At 47.1% G+C, this 21,855-nt stretch overlaps 1 protein-coding gene across 4 annotated transcripts in view; it reads right to left on the bottom strand.

Moving 5' to 3' along the window:
- Nucleotides 1-21,855, bottom strand: part of LOC149860434 (leucine-rich repeat and fibronectin type III domain-containing protein 1-like protein) — a 172,118-nt gene that overhangs the window by 27,123 nt on the left and 123,140 nt on the right. Inside the window, exon 1 of one of the 4 annotated variants that reach the window (XM_090053271.1) lies at nt 9,130-9,226. The exons of the other annotated variants lie outside the window; for them this stretch is intronic. The gene's annotated coding sequence lies outside the window, so the exon portion shown is untranslated. Of the gene's footprint in view, nt 1-9,129; nt 9,227-21,855 lie in introns of those variants that run through there. 4 annotated transcript variants of the gene reach the window in all.

The raw sequence follows: 21,855 nt of genomic DNA, 5'->3' as shown, positions 1-21,855 counted from the left end.
AGTTTTTTCCTAATATCCAACCTCAACTTCCCTTGCTGAAGCTTGAGACTGTGGCTCCTTGTTCTGCCGTCTGCCCCCACTGAGAACAGTCCAGCTCAGGAGTGGGCAAAGTCCAACCTGTGGGCCAGATGGGGCTAGTGGCGGTCTCCATTTCCCAGCAGCCCCAGTCCATGTCGCTGCGACTGGTTTCCATGGAGACCCAAAGATGTGGCGGAGCAGTGACAGTGTGGGGCCAGGGTTTCCATGGAATCGGACCCAGAAGCGCTAGCGGGGCATGCGGGCAGTGGATTGCGGTTCTGCTCTGGCTCCAGGCCACGCTGTCACCACTGCAAGATCCCAGCCCTGGCCCCGGTGGAGCTCCCCACCCAGTGAGACAAAAGTAAAATAATAATTGTGAAAATAATAGACTATTGCCTACTAAAACAATAGTGATAATACTAATAATGAATTAAACATAAATTGAAGAGTAATGGATATCTTAACCGAGAATGTAATAAAATGCTAAGTAATTTCTGGGAAAAATTTATTAAAAAAAAAAAAAAAAAGCACTTTTGTTCCTCTCCTGTATATTTTCAAGTAGACTTTGCAAACAGTTAATTGAGTCATACATATCATCACTTTTGAAGTATAACCTAAAGGCACAGAAAACTTCTGAGAAACATGCACACACGTGCGCACACACACACACGCGCGCGCAGAGTAAAATACATTATATCCGAGTAGTCTCTATAAAAGCCCATTTACTTACTTAAAAAGTCAATTTTCTCATTTTCTTTTTACTTCACTCAGACATAAATTGCTGTGATTTTTTGGAAATTATGTCCATAAAAAACATAACTAAACTCCTCCATTTAAAAACATTTATGATACAGGGAGTAGGGAGCATCACAACCCTTGATGCCACTAGCATCTGAGATCTATCATGTTAAGCCTGTGTTTCCCTGTTTCTTGATACAAATGACCTCTTTCAACCAAATTATATTTCAGAATAACAGACCAAAACAAGCCATGTGGAAACATGTAAGCTGCATCACTAAGAAAACGATTTGGAATTAATTACACGACAAATGTTGCTAAAGCCTAATCGAAAACGAGCCTGCAATCTACCGTGCATTTCCTGATGAAGTATACACTCCATTGTTTTGCCCCGTTTTTAAACCTCACAAGCAAAGGGGCTTCCACCACTCCTCTTGGTAGATGTCCACATAGGCTCACAGGAAAGTTGGGCTGGGAAGGACCTCATAAGGTCATGTAGTTCAGCCCCCTGCTCAAGGCTGGATCATCCTTGACTAAACCTGCTCTTGAAAAGTTTCCAAGCATGGAAAATCCACAACTTCTCTAGATGGCCTGTTCCAGTGCCTGACTACTCTCATAGTCAAATTCCTCCTAACCACCAGCCTAAATTTCTCCTGCTGCAGCTTGAAGCTATTGCTCCTATTCCTGTTCCCTACATTCACAGGGAAAAAAACCAAACAACTTACCTCCATCCTCTCTGTAACCATCCTTCGGGTATTTGAAGAGTGTATATCAAGCCTCCCTCAGTCTTCCCTTCTCCAGGTTAAATAACCTTAGTTCTTTCAGTCTTTCCCCATGGCTAAAGTACAGACAGTGAAAATGCCTGAGCATTGATTCAATCTTCTCAGGCTAGTTTAAGCTGCATCGATTGAACCCATAAGCAAGCGAACAGACATTCACTTTTGATTCCAGAAATGCAGCCTCAGGCCTGCAGTGGCCCAGGCCAGGAGCTGGGAGGAGCTACCTCCCTGCTCAGCAGGAGCAGACCACATAGGCCAAGCCTGCCCACTCTGCAAGGGAGAGTTTGTAGGGAGGTGCATCCTGGGATGCTGGGGAACTATGAGTTAACTTGCATGTGGAGGGGATCTGGACAGAAGTTCAAAAAACCAATTTAACTTAAAACTGTTAAGTCTGATATGACATCCATCCAGGTTTATCTTAAACAAGTTTTGGCTATTTTGAAAGCAGTTTATGTGCACTGAACTTCTGTTATGTTACAGATTTGAACCAGTTTCCGATCACTTATACCAGTTTGTGTGTAATTTCTGTCCATAGCCCATAAGTCTAGTCTCCCAGTCCCCGGATCATTTTTCCTGCCTTGTGCTAGACTCTTTCCAGGATGCCCATGTCCTTCTTGAAGCACGGCCCAAAACTGAATACAGCCTTCCAGGTGAGGCCTCAACAGTGTTGAGGAGAGAGGAAGAATCTGCAGCACTGGAGCCTAGCCAGTCATTCCCAAGTCTATATTTGTGTATGCAGTTATTCCATCTCAAATGCAAGACTTCACACTTGTCCTTGCTGAAGCTCATCTGACTGTGGACTATTTCCCCAGTCTATGCAGGTCATTCTGGATCCCAGTTCTGTCCGCCACAGTTTCCACAGTTCCACCCAATTTGGCATCATCTGCAAATTTCCTAAGCTTTCACTCAACGACATTATCCAAATCATTAATGAAGATGCTGAACAATACCAGACCCAGGACATATCCCTCGGGAACCCCATTTGATAACTCCTCCCAACTAGACATTGAGCCATTGAGGAGTAATTACCGAGTAGGATGATCCAACCAGTTATGAATCCACCATGTCCACTGCTCTCCCCTCATCCACAGACCCTGCCACTTGATCATAGAAGGAAATCAGATTGGTATGGCATGACTTGCTCTTGGTGAGTCTACATTGACTGTTTCTGATCACCTTGTTCTCCTCTTGGTGCTTCTTCAAGGACCTGCTCCATGATCTTTCTGGGTATATAGGTTAGGTTGTCTGGTCTGTAGTTCCCCACATCCTCCTCCTTTTCCTTAAAGAGGGGCACAATATTTGCCCTTTTCTAGTTACCTGGGACCTCACCCAACCTCCGTTGGTTCTCAAAAAGGATGGCCAATGCTCTGAAATTACCCGAGCCAATTCCTGCAGTACCCTCACATTCCAGCGAACTGGACTGGAAAACCACCCCTGCTATGATAACCATCTTTTATTTTTCTTTAGCATTACTCACAGTCCTACAGCCATATACCAGGCTCAATCTCCCTTCCTCCCTACGATCAGTTATGATCCTTTTGCTCTTCAGTGTTATTGTCTCCTACCTAGTCTGTCTAATGACAGAAGTTCTTAAAATCTTCATAAAGCTATTCTTCTGTGCCTGTACGAAGATAGAGAGAGAGTGGGAGAGAGAGAGAGACTGAGGGACAGAGACCGATGGACCTGCTCAGGAAGATAAAAGCCCAGCACAGCTTTTACATCGTGCCCTTAGCATCTGTACTGCCCGTCAACCTAAGGAAGCCAAAGTGCTTTACAGACTTAACAAATAAAATGGATGACGGACTCAGTCATGCTTCGGGCAAAGTGAGACCACTGTTAAACAACAGACAACATAATACAGCATTTTATAACACAGGATAATTATATCCAAAATAATATAATACAATGGAATTTAAGAGGAGCTGAATGGTAACACCTACCTTAAAGTCTGAGCTATACGAGCTATACCCTCCACCACTACTGTAATATCTGGGAAAAGGTATTTGTAATCTTTTATGCTCAAAAGGGACCATTGTTTCAGTTGGAAACTTATGAAAGATGCTAACTCCAACATCACAGCAGCCCCTAACACTACACAGAGGTTTCATAGATTTCATAGACATTCGGGCTGGAAGGGACCTTGGAAGATTGAGTCCAGCCCCCCGCCCAACGGGCAGGAAGTCAGCTGGGGTCACAGGATCCCAGCAAGATAAGCATCCAATTTGCTCTTGAAGGTGTCCAATGTAGGTGCTTGAACCACCTCCGCTGGCAGACTGTTCCAGACCTTGGGGGCTCGGACAGTAAAGAAATTCTTCCTTATGTCCAGCCTGAAACGGTCTTGCAGGAGTTTGTGACCGTTCGACCTCGTCATCCCTTGGGGCGCTCTGGTGAACAGACGTTCCCCCAGGTCCTGGTGGTCACCCCTGATAAACTTATAGGTGGCCATCAGATCACCCCTGAGCCTGCGCTTTTCCAGGCTAAAGAGTCTCATGTCTCTCAGCCTGTCATCGTAAGATCTGCTTTCCTGACCTCTGATCATGCGCGTGGCTCTCCTCTGGACTCTCTCAAGCTTCTCCACATCCTTTTTGAATTGTGGAGCCCAAAACTGGATGCAGTACTCCAGCTGAGGCCTCACCAAGGCCAAGTACAGGGAGAGAAGGACATCCTGGGAATTGCTTGAGAAGCATCTATGGATGCAAGCCAGCGTTTTGGTTGCTTTTTTTGACCTTCTTCCAGTCTTCGGGCACTACACCAGAGCGCCAGGAGCTCTCGAAGACCCGTGCCAGGGGCTGGGCTATGATGCTCGCCAGCTCCTTGAGTACCCTGGGGTGCAGATTGTCAGGGCCGGCTGACTTGAAGGTATCCAGCTTCTCAAGGTGCTCCTTCACAAGGTCAGCATTGATGGAGGGCAGGGGATCTCCCTCACCCGGACCTCCCTGTCCCGTAGCAGGCATGGGCATCCCATGGGACTGATGAAAGACTGACGCAAAGTACCCATTTAATAGGTTGGTTTTTTCCTGGGTGTCAGTTGTCAGTTGCCCCATCTGGTTCAGCAGGGGTCCAACGTTGCCCTTGCTTTTCCTCCGGCTCCCCACATATCTGAAAAAGGACTTTTTATTGTCCTTGATGCTCGAAGCTAGTTGGAGTTTAGTTGCTGCCTTGGCTTTCCTTGTTTGCTCCCTGCAGGACCGGACCAGTGCAGAATAATCCTCCTTGGCGATTAATCCCATCCTCCATCCTTTGTAGGCTTTTCTTTTTAGCCGCAGGAGGTTTGCTAGGTCCCTGGAGAGCCAGGGGGGCTGCTGTGCCTTCTTGCTGCCTTTCCTCCGAGATGGAATAGACTTAGCTTGTGCACTGAGGATCGCTTCCTTGAGGAGCAACCACTCTTCTTGAACTCCCCTCTCCCTGGGGTCGTGGTCCCTAAAGGCCTGACTGACAAGCCTCCTGAGCTTGTCAAAGTCGGCTTTTCTGAAGTCAAGGACTTCTGTGTTGCTGACTGACTTGCCAGCTTTACAGCAGATGGTGAGGGTGATCAGCTCGTGGTCGCTGCCACCCAGCTTCCCATCGATCACTAGGTCGCCGATTAGGTCGTCCCCCGTAGCCAGTACCAGGTCAAGCAGCGCTTTGCCTCTCGTTGGCCCATAGACTTCTTGAGTCAGGTAGAGGTCATCCACGCACGAGAGAAAGCTTTGCGACCGCTCGGATTTTGCTGAGTGATCTTCCCACGAGATGTCCGGGTAACTGAAGTCACCCATGACAACCAAGGTCCTGGAGCAAGCGGCCTCAGTCAGTTCCCAGGCGAACTTCTGGTCAAGCTCGGGACTTTGGGTGGGAGGTCGGTAGTAGACTCCCACTGTTGTGTCCCCTGTGCCATGTTCCCCATGGATTTTAACCCAGAGGGTCTCCAGTCGTCCACCCTGGTCACCAAGATCAGCTTGCAGGGACATGTAGTTTTCCTTCACATAGAGAGCTACACCCCCACCCCTTTTATCTACGTGATCCCTCCTGTACAGGGTATAGCCATCTATACCCGAGGTCCAGTCATGGGTGGAGTCCCACCAGGTCTCTGTTATCCCAATGACATCATAATTATTTGCATTGACCAGGAGGACGAGCTCCTCTTGCTTATTCCCCAAGCGCCTGGCATCTGTGTACAGACAGGCAAGCGTCCCCTTAGGGGCTCTTGCCTTGCCCACAGATTGTGCCAGGGCTGGGGCAGGGGTAGGCTCCCTTAAGTGCCTTGGCCCGCTGGCTTTGCAAGGGTTGCTCAGCGGGCCAGCAGTGGTGGTAGTCCCCCTGCCCCCCGGCTGGCTTAGTTTAAAGCCCGGTGGAGCAGGTCAGCCAGCCTGGCTGAGAAGAGCCTCCTCCCCAGGGGAGAGAGGTGGAGGCCATCTCTTCCCAGCAGCTCGCTGCCCTCTCTCCAGAGAGCGGGCTGTGGTCATGGAAGCCAAAGCCTTCCCGATGACACCAGCACCGCCGTCTTTGGTTGATTGCGTGGATCCTCCTCTCCCTCCTCAGCCCATAGCCCGAGACTGGGAGGATCGACGAGAACACCACCTGCGCCCCCAGACCCCTAAGCCCCGCTCCCAACTCCCTGTAGCGCCTCATGACCCGGCTGGGAGCGCTCCAAGCTGAGTCACTGGTGCCCACGTGAATAAGGAGCATGGGGTAGTGGTCTGTGGGCCGGAGGAGCTGTGGGATCGTCTCCGCAATGTCCTGGATGCGGGCCCCTGGGAGCAGCAGACTTCCCGGGCTAAGGGGTTGGGGCAGCAGATTGCCCCCTCGGGATGGAGTCTCCCACAACAAACACTTACATCCGGTCTCGGGGAGAGCGGGGCCAGTAGCTGCGGTCGAGCCTGGCTTGCCTGCGGGAGCCGGCAACTGCGCAGGCTTTGCTGGAGCAGCGGGAGGTGCGAACCTGTTGCTAAGCTCCGACGAGGGGGGGGCCTTGGTGCGGCGGGCCTTGGGGCCCTTGACCACCTTGGTCCATGCCCCTGACTGGGCAGAGCGGGAGGTCCCGGAGTCCTCCTTTGTCCTGGAGGGAGACCGTGGTCTACCCTGCAGCTCCCGGGGGAGAAGGGCCTGGCAGTAGGAGTCTGTCTCCTGCTCGCAGTCCCTGATGGCATGCAGTCTCTGGACTGTGGCCTGGAGCTCCTCCAGCTGGCGCGCCAGAGACCCCAGTAGGGAGCAGACCCCGCACGGGGAGGTGGCCATGCTCCCGGGCCCCAGAGCCTGAAAAAGGGACAGGCAGCCCCCGCAGCTGAGAGCCAGGGGCTCCGTCTGGGCGGCCGTCTCTGAGGTGCCCGAGGGGGGGCCGCAGAGCCCGAGGGGACCCGAGGGGTGTAGCGCGTGCCCATCCGTGTCATGCCTCTGGTGGGCTGCCTACGGCTGGGACTGCCTACCCTGGGGGGTTCGCAGGCAGGGTCTCGGGCCCTCCCGTGCGCCCTTCTGCGCGAACTCTGGGCTAACTCACGCGCTGGTAGACAAGCGTGCCTGTTTGCGCAGCCTGTTCGCGTGGCTCCCTGGGGGCTGGGCCAAGTAGGGGCCTGGGCGGGGCTTGCTGCGGCCCAGCTCCACGCAGCCACCCCCTCCCACCACGGGCCCCACTTGCCTCCGGCTGTGCTGGGGCTCGGCGGGGTGCTCCACGGCTGCTGGGGGGTGTCTGGGGGGCTTCAGGGGAGCGGCGGGCTTTCACCCGCGCGTCTCTCGCCGCTCCGGAGCCTAACTGGGGCTTTTTTGGCTGCTGGCGGGCCCTTTCAAACTGATTATGTCTTAGTTCAGTACCGAGTCGGAGACAAGAGAACAATCTGCTGCATAAAATCTCCTAACAAATGAGATCAGAGCCCATAAGAGTGCAGTTTCTGAGAAGTCAGGGAATTAGCATGGCATTTTTTTTCCAACAACACAAGCTGAAGGTCTGCTCCTTATGCACTAGTATGATCACAGGGTCCTAAATCAGCCTCTGAATCACAAATGCTGGGAGAAAGGGTAGCAGAATGCAGCTCTCCAGTGCAAAGGAAAGGGCTTCAAGCTCTGGCTCCCAAGGGGGACATTTCCATCAGCCAAATGAGAGCTTCCAGCTGGTGTCACATGCCTGCCTCCCTCCCTGTCACTTCCCAAATGCCAAGTGAGGCAAAGTGCACAGAACTATAGTGGAGCTTCCTCGCGTCCTATGCTTGTTCTTCACGACATCTGAGACTCTGAGCAACATCCCGTCTGCAACAGAAAGCTCGGCCTGCAGCTGCATGTTCTAAGCAGGGGCCCAAGAGCTGCTGTGCAGGGTCAGAGGGTGAGCTGACCGCATGCATGGTGCAAGAAAGGGATAAATCTTCCTGCCAAACAGGACAGAAGCACCCAATTGTCCATCTGAGTCTCTTACGTTCAGATTATTGCTGCAAGTCCCAGGTGCCTTGGGGTCTTCTCCAGGACTGGAGCTCCCGTGGGCATCAGTCACCCCAGACTGAGGCAGTGGAGACAACATGCCCTAAACACAACCTTCCTTCCTCATGTCTTGGCACTTTGAGCCTGAAAGCTTGTCTACTCTCTCCCTCTAATCATATACACGATTCGGTCAATACAGATGAGACAAAAAAACCTTGCTGCCTGTGTTGGTAGGAGTGTTGCCAGCAGATGGAGAGAAGTGATTCTTCCCCTCTATTCAGCACAGGGGAGGCCACATCTGGAGTCCGGTGTCCAGCTGTGGGCCCCCCGCTACAGAAAGGATGTGGACAAGTTGGAGAGAGTCCACTAGAAGGAAACAAGAATGGTTGTGGGCTGGGGAACATGACTGATGAGGAGAGGCTGAGGGAATTGGGTTTATTTAGCCTGGAGAAGAGAAGACTGAGGGGGACTGAATAGCAGCCTTCAGCTGCCCAAGTGCAGGGGGCCGGAGCTGATGATCTCGTGAGGTCCCTTCCAGCCCCCAACATCTATCAACTGCCTGAAGGGGTCCAAAGAGGATGGAGCTCAGTGGTGGCAGATGACAGGACAAGGAGCAGTGGGCTCGAGCTGCAGCAAGGGAAGCGTAGGCTAGACAGATGCTCTGACTAAGAGGCGGTGGACTCTCCATCCTTGGAGGTTTTGAAGACCCAGGCAGACAAAGCCTCGTCTGGGATGATGGAGTTGGGGCTGGTCCTGCTTGGAGCAGGGGGTTGGACTAGATGTGACCTCCGGAGGTCCCTTCAACCCTCATTTTCCATGATAGTCCCTGAACTATACTACAGCAATTACAACACTCCTATCCCCTTACGGTAAGCAGTGTTTAAGTCAGGCTAATCTGCATGAAAAAGTACAACCAGGATAGCTACCGTGGCAAGGGTTGTGAAGAGATCATGCTGTACAGCGGACAGCTGGGCCAGAAAACCCAGTGTGCATGGGCCAGGGGTGCAGCCAGGCACACGGAAAAAGCCATAGAGACATTGGATTTATGGTACATTATAACGTGCCTGCCAGCTGATAACCCCAGGTAACCTGTCTGCATTTTTCCAGCTACATGATATCACCGTCTCCCCCTTCCTCCCCCAGCTACCTTCTCACAGCTATTGTCTCCCATTCCCTTTGAACCTCACTGCCATACATTTGCATTTTCACAGACCTGCATGTTGCATATTGGCTTCTGTTCTACCCAAGAGCGTGCACGGACACCAGCAGACTCTCCCTGTGCCTGAAGAAGGGTGTTGTTTTCCAAAAGCCTGCAAAGAACAATTTTTCCAACTATTTAGTTGGTCTAATAAAAGATACTGCATCTGCCCAAAGAACCTGGTTTGCCTCTTGTAGCAATACATTGCATCCCCCACGAGAGGTCTCTGCCGGCACAGCTTACTGGCACGCTGGCAGTGCAACTGCAGCAAAGGCTCTCTGGGGAACACAATTCCTTTGGTCACCATGAGGACAGCACAGTGATGACATAAAACAATAAGCAGTTAAACTTTCCTCCTAATCAAGATGCATATTTATACTAGGTCACTTGTCTCGATTCTAATGGGGGGGAAAAAATCTCCCAAGAGAACTGAAGCAACGTAACTTTTTAAAATGGGTATAGTTATAGTCAGTCTTATTGGAGTAAATCTTTAATTAAGGATGAATTTTTAAACCATATTTCTTTTTTTCTCTCAGGGCATAAAGTCCCTATGGAATACCTGATAAGAAAATAAATTAATACCAATGTGTTATTCACAGTCCCACTCTGGCTTTTCTCTCCCCTTGAGACTGAACTACAGAAATACAACCTTTACGTATCTGTCCAGCAAAGCAGAATTTCAGATTTCTGAATCTGGGTACAGATTTGAGGATAGCCAACAATACTTTTCAGTGCTACCTGGAAAACAATAAAGTAAGTTTTCCTTTAAGTACCACCAAGGCAAATGATATAGGAACACGCACCTAATAATGTAAACTGCATGACTCTAATATTTACTTTATTACAGTCAGAGGCAAACTGTATCTAATTTTTTTAATAACTTCCCATTAGTAACGTCTTTCTTCCTAATGACTTTCTTCATCACAAGCTTCTAAAATATTTAACATGGTGCATTACTGGCTTCCTCTTTCAAATATTTGCTTTTTTGACAATCCCATTTTTATTATCACTTTATCGTGCACTCTGCAACCTGCTTCTCTCTAATGGCTCCATGTTTTCACTCCTATTTGGTACAAATGATTAACTGATGCGTAATTATCTAAAAACAGGCTGCAGTGCAATGTTATAATTCCCTTGTTTTGTCATTACCAAATATTAATGCATTTTAATGGATTAGCCACCATCTGGGCTATAAGAAACCAATGTGTAACCACCTTGCTTAAGCCACTATTTTGTTACAAAAATAATTAAGTGTTGTTAATGTGAAACTATGGCATTAAATTAACAATGTTGGTGCCAACAGTGATTGTGGTGCAATTACTCTTGTAAAACAAGTGACATTTGCAGGGACTTTGTAATAAAGGAAAGTTGCATCTATCCCTGAAGTATTGTTGTTGTCCTGAATTATAGTTAAAAAATGATCTAGATCTAGGCGTGCAAACAATGCATTGAAAATGCACTTAGCTATATGGCGATGCCAATACACTGAACTTCAAAACCTGACGGATCTTTAAAATCTGTCTTAGCTACCCCAGGCTTTGGACACGTAGCCCCTGTGCTGTCCCCCCTGCTATCTAGAGACACATCTAATATCCAGGCACAGTACTGTGTCAAACAGTACCCAAGACCTCTTTGACCTCTATCTAATTCGGATTAGATCTGGTTTGACCGTAACTACCTCCTGTGTATCTTGACCCTATACCTGTGCTTTGGCATCTTAGGTACATCTCTATGAAGTCACCAGGACGATCCACTAACCACGGAGACATTTTTTCTGATGTATTTCTGGTACTTCTTGTGCTGCCACTATTTGTAAAGACAAAAGGGTTAAGGAACTTAACAGGATCCTCTTTCTAGAAAGAAACAAGAGGAATACTCCTGGGATTTGTACAGAAGTCAGAAATTATCTTCACATTCAGAGATGCGGTGGGATGCAAAGGGAAGAAAACCTCTTCCGGGGGGGATTCCAAAATTCCAGCCAACGTGCACGACGCAGGATTTTGGTTCCTAATGCATGTGCCAGGACCCCATGTCTCCAGTGATTAAAACTTTAATCACCAAATGGAAACAAGATGCCATGCTCTAAATAGCACCCTTGCTTACTGGCAGAGAAAGTGTCAACCCAGCTCCAGTGGAGCGGCATAAAGGTGAGCAAGGCATTAAGAACCGAGAGGCACGAGTGTAAGCCTTGCTCTAGACTCAAGCCAAAGGCATCCTCCAAACTGACTCACAAGGCAAATCGTTTGAGTTGAGGCACCACAGGTGGCTGGACACAGCGCCACACCACTCCACGTGTTTTCCACAGCTATGGAAACCAGCGCATCAACCACGCCAGCTCAACCAGATGCTGGATGAACCTCTGGAAGCGAATGCCCTGATGACTTCCTACTAGAAAACCATCATTTATTTCCGCCACAGGATTACATGCGATGGATCTGGGTTTCTTCAATGGAAAGGCTTGGTGAATCTGAACACGTTACTCCCCATGTTACAGCTTAATTATAGTAACGTACACTGCACAAGTTAAGCATATACTATCTATATGATGGATATGCATGTGAGTTGTGCTTAATTTATAGCACATCTTCTAGCAGAGAGGTGCTCAAACTGTGGACTGCAGACCAAGCTCCATTCAGGCGGTCTGCAGAAAGGTGACCTAAAGCTGAAGCTGACAAACATTACACCCGACTTCCCAGACCTTTGCTCAAAAGAACAGGTACAATAAAAAAAGAGTTTATTAAGTGGCCTGCTGAGATTTTGAGCAATTTTCAAGTGGTCCACGAAAAAGAAAAAGTTTGAGAACCACTGGTCTGGCATGTTGTTGCCAGGGATGTTTAGGACTATTTTTTTTAAAAGGAACATGAACAGCAGAAAAAGGGGCGTGCTCTTACGACAGTAGGTTAGCAGGCCATAGTGGACTGAATTTAGGTGATATTTTCAGGCAGAAAGATTTAATTCCAATAATTCCAGAACTGGATAAGCTGTTGAAGGTCTCAATGGTTTATCGCTTATGACCTATTATTTTGCTCCACAGGAGAGTTTTCCAATTGTGTTTCCTGTACATTTGTGATGTGACGGACAGATTTACCAGTCTTCAATCAAAGAATCACAGAAATTTAGGACTGGATGGGACCTCAGGAGGACACCTAGTCTAATCCCCTGCTCCAAGCAGGAACATCCCCAACTATCTCATTCCAACCACGGCTTTGTCTAGTCGGGTTTTGAAAACCTCCAAGGATGGAGACTCCACCACCTTTCTGAGTAACCTATCCCAGAGCTTCACCACCCTCCTGGTGAGACAGCTTTTCCTAATATCCAGCCTCAACTTCCATTGCTGCAGCTGGAGCCCATTGCTCCTTGTCCTGCTGTCTGCCCCCACGGAGACGGTCCAGCTCCAGCCTCTTTGTAGCCTGCCTGCAGGTGGTTGAAGGCTGCTATTCATCAGAGAACTCCAAAAAATTCAGCATCATGGTATCAAACTCTCTTAGGTTCAAAAACCTGCTTAAAGCCTAAGAATGTTAAGTCAAATCAACTGAACAGATTTCAGCAAATAAAACTTTAAGACCATAAGGCTTGACGGTGTCCACGGATACAGGATTCACGTGGGGGTTTACAAGAGCCAAGCTCTGGACAGTAAGAAGCACTTCTTGACAAGTCTGGAAGCACATTCATTTCAGGACTCATTTCTGAGTCTATTTTATACTCTCTGAATTTCTCTTACATCTTCCTGCCAAGTTAAAGAACTGCTCAAGAAAAGCACCATCCGTATTTCTTGAGCATCTCATCTGCTTGCAGCATCACAAGCCTCTCCTCAGCAGTGAATCCAAATTTCACTAGAAGATTTGGATTTCAGGGAGAAATTGGCAACAAGGAAAGATGCACACAGTATCTATACTAACACACAGTACTATACAGGCCCATCAATTAACCCAGTAAGATGCGTTTCCTACAATCTAATACACACACCGGCATCATTCCAGGTTTGCACCTGTCCTCAGTTCAGCAGCACAGAAACTGCAACGCTTCCTGCAGACTTGCTGAGCTTGCAAGGCCCTGAACAATTTCAAATCCCTCAAGTTCATCAAGAGCGGGAAGCACGCGCAGAACGTGATCAGACCTCTGTGGTTGGCTAGTGACTACCTCAGTGAAGCTTTCCCCAAGAGCTCTGTTATGCAACAGACCCATGTAACAGGGTGGGAAGCACGCAACCAAATGCTGAAGCATTTGCTCTGCTTCCTCCAGCATGAAAAGAGAAGTGGGCCTATCACTAATCAAGAGACAGTTTGCCATATTTGTTTGAACTGCAGTAGAAGGTTGAGTAGATTTGCACCTTACAGACTAGCCAAAGCGTGTGCGGGAACCCCCCACCCCAGGCTTTCACGAGCTAAAGCTCACTTCATCAGACACTGGAAAAGGATGGCACGATGCTCAGCTGAATTGAATGGACTGCATGTCACGAAGTGAGCTGCGGTTCACAAAACCTTGCAAAATATCTATATGTATATCTATATATATGTAGTGTGTGTGTGTGTGTGTGTGTATCATATATATAGACATATATCTATATATATGATAGATATCTATATCTCTCTAGATCTAGATCTATCCATCTATAGATATAAATATCTTCATCTATCTACCTGTCCATCTACTTTCCTAGGTTAGGCTGTAAGGTGTAAATCTACCCCACGTGTGCCCAAAAGCTTGCAAATGAAGACTTCTTCTTTGCGAATATCTAGTTGGTCTAATAAAAGCGCTCACCTCTGCCGTGAGCTCCAGTTCTTTTTGCCTGCAGACCAACACTGCTACAACCTGCCTCCAAGACGTTATTTGCCATTTAACTTTGTGTTCCCTCAGATATTTGCAATTTTCTCAGCCACTGGCCTATTACCATGGATAAAGCTCTACTGCAGAGCGATATTTTCCTGTGATACAATATGTTCACTGACTATCCCAGAGAAATACCTGGTCGACTTCTGAGCCGTCAGCCTGCAGGTGAGCGGCCGACAGTAGCGTCGGTACCGCAAGCGAGAGGGAGGCATTTGAGAGCATAAGGATGTTGCCTCACATTTAGAGGTCAAGCCCCAAAGCCAAGCGGAGTGGATCCTTTCTAATCCTTTCGCAGCCCACAGGATGGTATTATGGTCTAAAAAGCGTGGATCAGCTGAAATCCTCCACTGTTTTATTCTTCTGCTGGTCTAAATTGGAAGCATTTACACTCTTGAAGTCAGATTTTTTTTTCCTCCTCCAAAGATGCTTCTTTTGTATTTTTATGTAATAACTTGCAATATTACAATTTTCAAAAAGAGAAGTGTTTAGGTGGAGGGAGAGCATTGTATGAGCACTTAAAAGCCTATTTGCAGGTTAGGTAATAGCTTCTTAAAAAGAAAAGATAATCAGACAAAAAACATTAAGCAGATTAAACCATAATGATGTGATGCCTGACAGCACAGAATCATAATTTGTATGGCCTGTGAGGAAGAGTTATCGGTGTATTATACTACCTTCGGGCGGGCGCAGCCGGAGCAGCCGCGTTCTGGTAAGACCAGCGCGGGCATCGACGGTGCCGTTCACGTGACAGCCACGTGCTGAACTTTCCTACGGTCCTTTTCTTTGGGGAATACTATGAAATGTTTCTCTCTTAACCAATTAACATCATATTGCTCTGCAGGTTTTTTAGTCTCTCTCTCTCTCACCCCCCCCAATAATGTCCTGGGGGTGGGGGGAGTGAGATCTGCCCTCATTTTACACCCACAAATCTCCTTAAATGTCAGGAGCTGGAACAGCTAGTGTGTAACACCGTGTAAAGCAAACACCAAGGGCTTGCCTGCTTGCTCTTACGTGTTAGTACATGCGCAGCCCCTTCCCCCATTTCTATCTAAGCGTAGCTTCATTTTTGAGAGGAGGCAAAATCATATGTGCCTGTCCACTAGATAAGAAAATCCCTCTCTGGTAAATAATGCCCCCCAGCTGCACGACTTCTAAGATCCCCGAGAGGCAAAACTGAAACGTTATACCATGTTCCCACTCCTGCATGTTTCTGATGAATTTCATCATGCTTTTGGTTTACCTTTGAAAATACTGTCCATTAGTATATTCCATTTATATCTTTCTTTTCATAGAAACCCAGTACAAATGTCAAAAACTGCAATCTAAATCTGCAGAAGCAACGCGTGCTGCTTCTGCTGGGAGGCATTACCACTGGGGCTTCAAACACTGACCACAAAAGCTGTTACCAGGCATTAGTCAATGTTTGTTAATTGTTGCAGCTTTTATATTTCCACCTATTATTGACAGTAGAATTAATGTCGAATCAATATTCTGAAAATGCTAATCGTGTCACGTGGGCTAATCATCCATTGCCCTGATCGCGGTGTCCCGTTACACAATAGATTCTCAAACGCTTAAGGAAAAAAGAGCAGGGTGCGCAGAAAGTTACTGAGCTCGCCTCTCAACCCTGGAGATTTAGGATCTTGTTTTTATTTCAGATTAAAACTGGTTTTTATCCCAGTTCCCTTTGGGCATTTCTCTGTGCAACAAAACCTTGCTAAACCCCAGTAGCATTTGGGCCTTGCGTTCGAGGCATCCAAGAGTGGGGGGGCTTGGGATCTCACAGCACAAGACCAAACGTTTGTAAAGCTGTGGGGAAAACGTGACACATACAAGTCAGGATGCAGAAGACAGGATTTGCAACCAGTGAATAAAGCAGCATCTCTGACACACCTCAGAGAGGACTCAGATACTTATGTCGCAGCTACAACTTCTACCTTCTCTCTAGGTCATTTTCTGTTCTGCTTTTCTGCTCCACTCCCACTTCTCTCCCTCTCTCACACTGCTTCTAGGGTACAAAAAACATTTTAGGGTTACTTGTAGCTGCACACCAACGGAAATGTCATTTCTGATCAAACACATTGCCTAGCCCAAAGTACGAGTGCCTGCAGCTCAGCTGCCCAGCTGAGCTCGGTGAAACCACAGGTGATTTGGGAAGGAGCCAGCACAGCAATGCAGCTGCTGTACAAGACGCTAACCACCGCAGATTTGGGATTCACACTTTGGAAAGGGGGAGAATGCAACTGCATCATGAACATCAGCTCACCTGGCAACTGGGAAAGGCTATACCTTCGGTTTGCCCGCGTAGGGGTTGGCCTTCCAAGGCGCATCCAACATAGCTCTTACACCTGAGTAATCTCAGCAAAGTCACCGCATTGCCTTTCAGGATTAAGAATACCGTGGGACTTATAAAAAAGCCCTGAATTTCAGTCTCCGGAAAGGAGCCACTGCATGCGGGTTTTTAATACGGAAGAGATTGGGAAATGGCACTATCAAACTGCAGTGCGGCTGAAATGAGGCCATAGCTAAATCTTTTTCAGGGCGTTCCTTACTCTGCCTAGTGAAAAAGTCAAAACGAGAACGACTAAAAATAAGAAACAGGAAGGGAGGGGGAAGATATTACATGAAATGCATACACAGCAGATAGAGATGTGGATATAAATGCCTTGTGCCCCTCCTGTGGTGGTTTCTTAGCCCACTATTATGTCTCTCAACAGCTAGCATGACCCCCCCCCCCCAACCATGTGAAGAGAAAGTATTAAAAAAGTCAAACTGAAATACAGTGAATGTTTGGCAGAACTGCAAAACGCTCTGCTCAACAAAATCCCAAATCATCGTGTTCTTAGTAAGATTGCCGGGGGCTTGTTGGGAGTTACACGAGGGAGTGTGTGTAGAAATGTGGAAGTATAAACTTGTAAGTGGTACTGCTACCACGTCGTCAAAACCAGTCTGCCCACACTACACTAGAGCTGCACATGGCTGTCTACATTACAACAGTCTTTGGAGAATGACACAGCATTTAAGGGAGTCACGCAGGGGTTCGCCTTTGCCTGAGTTTTGTCAGACAGAAATGCCTTTCTGTCCGTGGCTTTTTGAGCATGCCCCTTTATTTGCATCTTTTACCATCTGCATTATGACTGCTTGCAATTAAATTCACTCTCTTCTCTCCCAAAGCGATTGCCCCTGCAATGCTCAACATTTTCTCTGCAAAGAGGGGGCAGGTGTTTCTCCCAACTTCTTTTTTTGTCCCCATTTCTTGCATCCAAATGACACAAGACCACGGTCAACTTACTCCAACCTCCAAAGCAATACTTTTTGATGGAAAAAATGAAATGGTTCTGCAGAGACCATCCAATGGCCGAGCCTAGCTGAGAGGAACAGACTGTGCTCCTGCACTCGTGCTACGCAAACGCAGCATTTCCAACTGTCACACGGTTGTGGCAACCTGTTAATTGTAAGCGACAGGTGTTCGCCATCTGGCTCCGTTGGAAAAAATATAAAGATTTTATTCCAAACCAGGTTTTATGCTCATCTGTTCTGGCCAAGCCTTAAGAGGTAGTGGAACGCAAGCTTCCTTCTCGCTGAAGTATAAAATTCACAGATCTGCTTGCCGTGCCCATAATGTGTTATAAAAGGTCCTATTTGTCACATCATGTAAAGCCTGTAAAATTTCTCTTTTCAACTCCTGGTTTCTTTCATCGAATCACAGGGTGCAAGGGACCTCACAGGTCAGCCCCATGAGCAGATGCAGGTGTTGGCAGTCTAAAATCATCCCGGACAGATGTCTATCCCAGCCTCGGCTCACAGTCAGTAAGTTGGGCATATGTGCCTGCACATGCAGTTGTGCAACCCCGCAAATAGCTCATGATGGAAATTATGCATTTACAGCTTATTTTTATTAGTCTACGAGAATATGAAGATTTCAGACAGTTAACATAATACCAAACAATACAACATGGGCATTTTTTAAAGTGACAAAAAGTCCCTTTTAAGAGTCCCAAGCCCCAAGGCATGTAATCAGAGTCGCATCCTCCTCACTGAACTCCCAGATAGCATATCACCCAGTTTTTTACTGTTTAACTCACAAGTTAGGTTATTATGGTGATAAATAAAAATATGAGCATGTACAGTCACATTGCAATCTAAGTAAGTAAATAAAACCCTAACCTTTCATTTCAAATTGAAAGTTTAATGGACAATCAATATAAATTTCAGAATAGCTTTTTTCAGCGCGCTGCTCTTTGGGATAGGATAATTGTGCAAATTAGCAATGCATGTTTACATTTCTTTTATATAGCGGCACAGATAATCTCCCCACTTGACCTAGCAAGAAACGCTCGTGGTTTTCAGGTCTGCAGGCAGGTGGCGATAGCAGTATCTGCTCATCACCATATGGGGCAGGCAAATACCAAAAGAGAAAAAACACACTTTAATTTTAAAATTCGGAGGTATGAACGCTGTTTTGACTAGAAATGGCAATGCCTTTTAAAACAGCATTACATATTATATATTCATAATAAGCATATTTCACACCTCCTTATATTTATCTACTATATAAAAATATACCTCCTCTGTCCACACCCTCTGCTTCTGAAGAACTCTTCCGGTCAGCTGTATTTCAACTACGTAAACAAGTGTGGTCCCAACATTAAGCTTTAAAATGCTGCTAATACAGGAGAAGTGGGATAAATATGCAAGCATGAATACCATATGGAAAAAAAGGTCAGGCTGTAAGGGACACAGCAGTGTAGAAAAGCAGGGCCGGAAGAGACCTCAGAAAGCCGCCTACCCTAATGCCCTGCTCCAGGCAGGACCATTTCCAACTGAACCATCCCAGTAGAGTTTACCCACCTCTGAAAAGCTTACAAGGACAGAGACTCCACCACCTCTCGGGGTAGCCTCTTCCAGTGCTGAACCACCCTTGTAACATGCAAGTTTTCTAACATCCAACTAAAACGGCCCTTGCCACCATATAAGCAACGAATGGACAAGGCAAGGAATAGAAGAGAAAGGAAGGGGGATTTATTTCATCAGTTCCTTCCTTCCCCACTTCTCAGGCAAGTCAAGTCAAGTCAAGTCAGTCCCAAGGCCGCTGAGACTCTCGGGGCACCTCAGATGCAGTAACAACCCTCCTCCGCATGGGGTTAGTTGAGTTGCTGCGCATCATCGGCGATTCTTCAGGCCAAGTGATCTGGTGGCGCCCACCTCCTCTCCAAGTATGGACGGCCGTTGGCTCGCAGGCAGCTCATCCACCCTTTGACAGGTCTTATTTTTTAGTCCTGTTGGGTGTCCACACACCATCCTCACCCAGGCTAGTCCAGGTGTGGGGGCCAGTTCAGTCACCGACAGCCCAAGCATGGGACAGGCTGCGCTGGTTTACATGGTACCCAACAGCCCAGAGAAGCCTGGCCGGACAGGTAAAGAGACTCAAATAGTCCAAAGGTCAGTGGTGGAAGGTGCCAGCCTTGGAAGAATGAGAGCGCTCAAACCCCTCACTCTCAGCACATGGTGTCTTTATCCATTATGTGGGGGGTTTTTTTGGTTTTTTTTAACTAAAGTGTCTTTCATCTAAAGAGATGGGGATTTCAAAAAAGACCAGATCTCAATTCTTTACATTTATAATTTGGTATATTATAAGCATCTTCAGAAGAGGCAGGGGAGTAATCTTGCCAAAACAAAACCGTGACTATGAAAGTATGCATCCTTGCCATTTGCTCTGAATTAAATCATGTAAAGCATTCTCTTATCACCATCGCCGTCTGTGAAATTTCCACCCGAGCAGAGGCAGTCAGCTTTCTGACACCGCAACTCCATCCAAGTCTTGATCCAAAGAGGAGCCGTGGTGCCTGCGTCTTGTATGGACCCTTTTGCAGGGGTCGATGTCACGGTTTCTGAACCACGTCATTGAAAAAACAGATTTCTGGTGCAATTTAGCAAAGTACTGTGATGGATATATGGGTGCTGTATTTCCCCACCCTCATTGATGTAAATGTGTTCCCACACAGGTAGCAATGACAAGGTCTCCTGTCATTTTAGATTATGAATCAGATCCGTCAAAGAAGCCGCATTTTCCTTCATAAGGCACTTTTTTGCAACGAAACTAAAAGCCAGGCAATTGAACCAAAGCTGCTGAAGGGTTCAGTCATCCTGGTAGTGATTAGTGTGGAATAATGGGGTCACTCACTGGATACCTGCTTAACCTCTGAAATGAAAAGTGAATTCTGAGACTTACAGCAATAGCTCCTGGCTTTTTTCCAGTAGACTGCAGGGAAAAGGAGCACGCCAAGAGGGCAGCACTCCCAGAACGCTCCAAGCCATTGCTCTAGCTTCTCCCTTGATCAGTGAAGCAGAAAGGAGCATCTAGGTTTTAAAGCCAGCCAGCACCTAGCATTGCGCTGAGCCGGCATTTTGGGAGCAGCGTGTTGAGCCCTACGTGTCCGGCGGTCACCGCTTCTAGGCAGGGGGCTGCATGTCGAATCCCCACTGAAGCAGAACATGCTTCAAGCGCACCTAGCTGACACTGAGCGGCCTGCCACAGAAAAGGGCATGCTTTCTGAGCGGCTACAGGAAGATATTAAATAACAATAATAAAAACAAAATCAGATGCTGGAAGGAAACAGAAGCAGAAAAATAGAAACGCGATGCGTTGGAGCTGGTCCTTCCCTTGCCAAATTCAGTCATGTTAAATCTATTAGAGAAAGAGCATTTCAAATAACCACAAACAGACTATCTCCTACGTATTCCAACCCGGGATCACGCTCAGTCCTAAAAAGGTTCAGACAGACTTGAACTTTTCCCACCCTGGTGATCTTCAAAAGCATCTTGACGCCCATCTTGCTGGGGTCATCTGACCCCACCAGTCTTTCCTGCCCAAGTGCAAGGGGGCTGGACCCGTTGATCTCATGAGGCTCTTTCCAGCACCTAACAACTATGAATCTATGAACCTACAGGATAATTATCGTGCAAATGCTTCTAAACACACCACCTGCCAGTGTGCAAGTTGTATCGGCACTCTCACTGCCGGTCCCTTATCTAGACATAGGTTGCACTTGCTATGCAGACATGTGGGATGGCTTCAGACTTCACTCCCATTAGGGCCGTAGCACAAAGATCAAGATTCAGAACCACTGTCTGATTGCAGGTGTCCGAGTCTGCAATCAGACACATTCAAGCACATCCTTGAATGGTTTCAGAATCAGAGCCCAAGTCTGACGTGCAAAATTCAGACAAGGAAACCAAAAAAAGCATGAAGACAGTGGCTAAAACCATGCTAATGGACAGGATGAGAGCGCTTGGAACTGTCCAGATGTGCCTCAGATACAAGACTATGAAGCAAAATAGAGTTGACATCTGTTATATTCAGATCTCTCCACGTAAGGACTCAGGAATTGTTACACCTTTGCTGAGGACAATAATTCAGATAGTTTTAACCCAAGGCTAAAGCTGTACTTGGACTGGTTCCAAACATACATTACAATAACCAGAGGAGACAGAGACAAAGCAGGCTTCAATGCTATTCAAAAATGTGCTCAGGGACTGCAAAGTTCATAGACGAACCTACTCTTCTTGGCTGTACTCTAACGCCTTACCAATAGCAGCTGCCATGTTAAAGCATTTCCTGGACGCATAACGACCAGCTGATGGTCTTATTGATAAAAAGTCTCCAGATGTCAATGAGGAATCGTTACTGTGGGAACACAATTTGGAAAGAAAGTCCTGCTTCTGAGCTGCAGGAAAATTTCTCGCCAACAGATGAGAAGTACGACCTGTGAAGCCTGAAATTACTTACTATTATAAAAGCTCAGGAAAAAGCTACAAGTATTATTAATTTAAATCAAAAAGGGCTTTCATTTTAGCATCATTATCTGGACTCAAAGTCATGTTCTACCTGATAAAAGATGATATAAGGTG

This window comes from Crocodylus siamensis, chromosome 6 (genome assembly GCF_052110815.1).
Source record: "Crocodylus siamensis isolate JL-2025a chromosome 6, ASM5211081v1, whole genome shotgun sequence".
NCBI lineage: Eukaryota > Metazoa > Chordata > Crocodylia > Crocodylidae > Crocodylus > Crocodylus siamensis.
The sequence above is the reverse complement of the archived record's forward strand: the minus strand, read 5'-3'. Positions and strand labels throughout refer to the sequence as shown.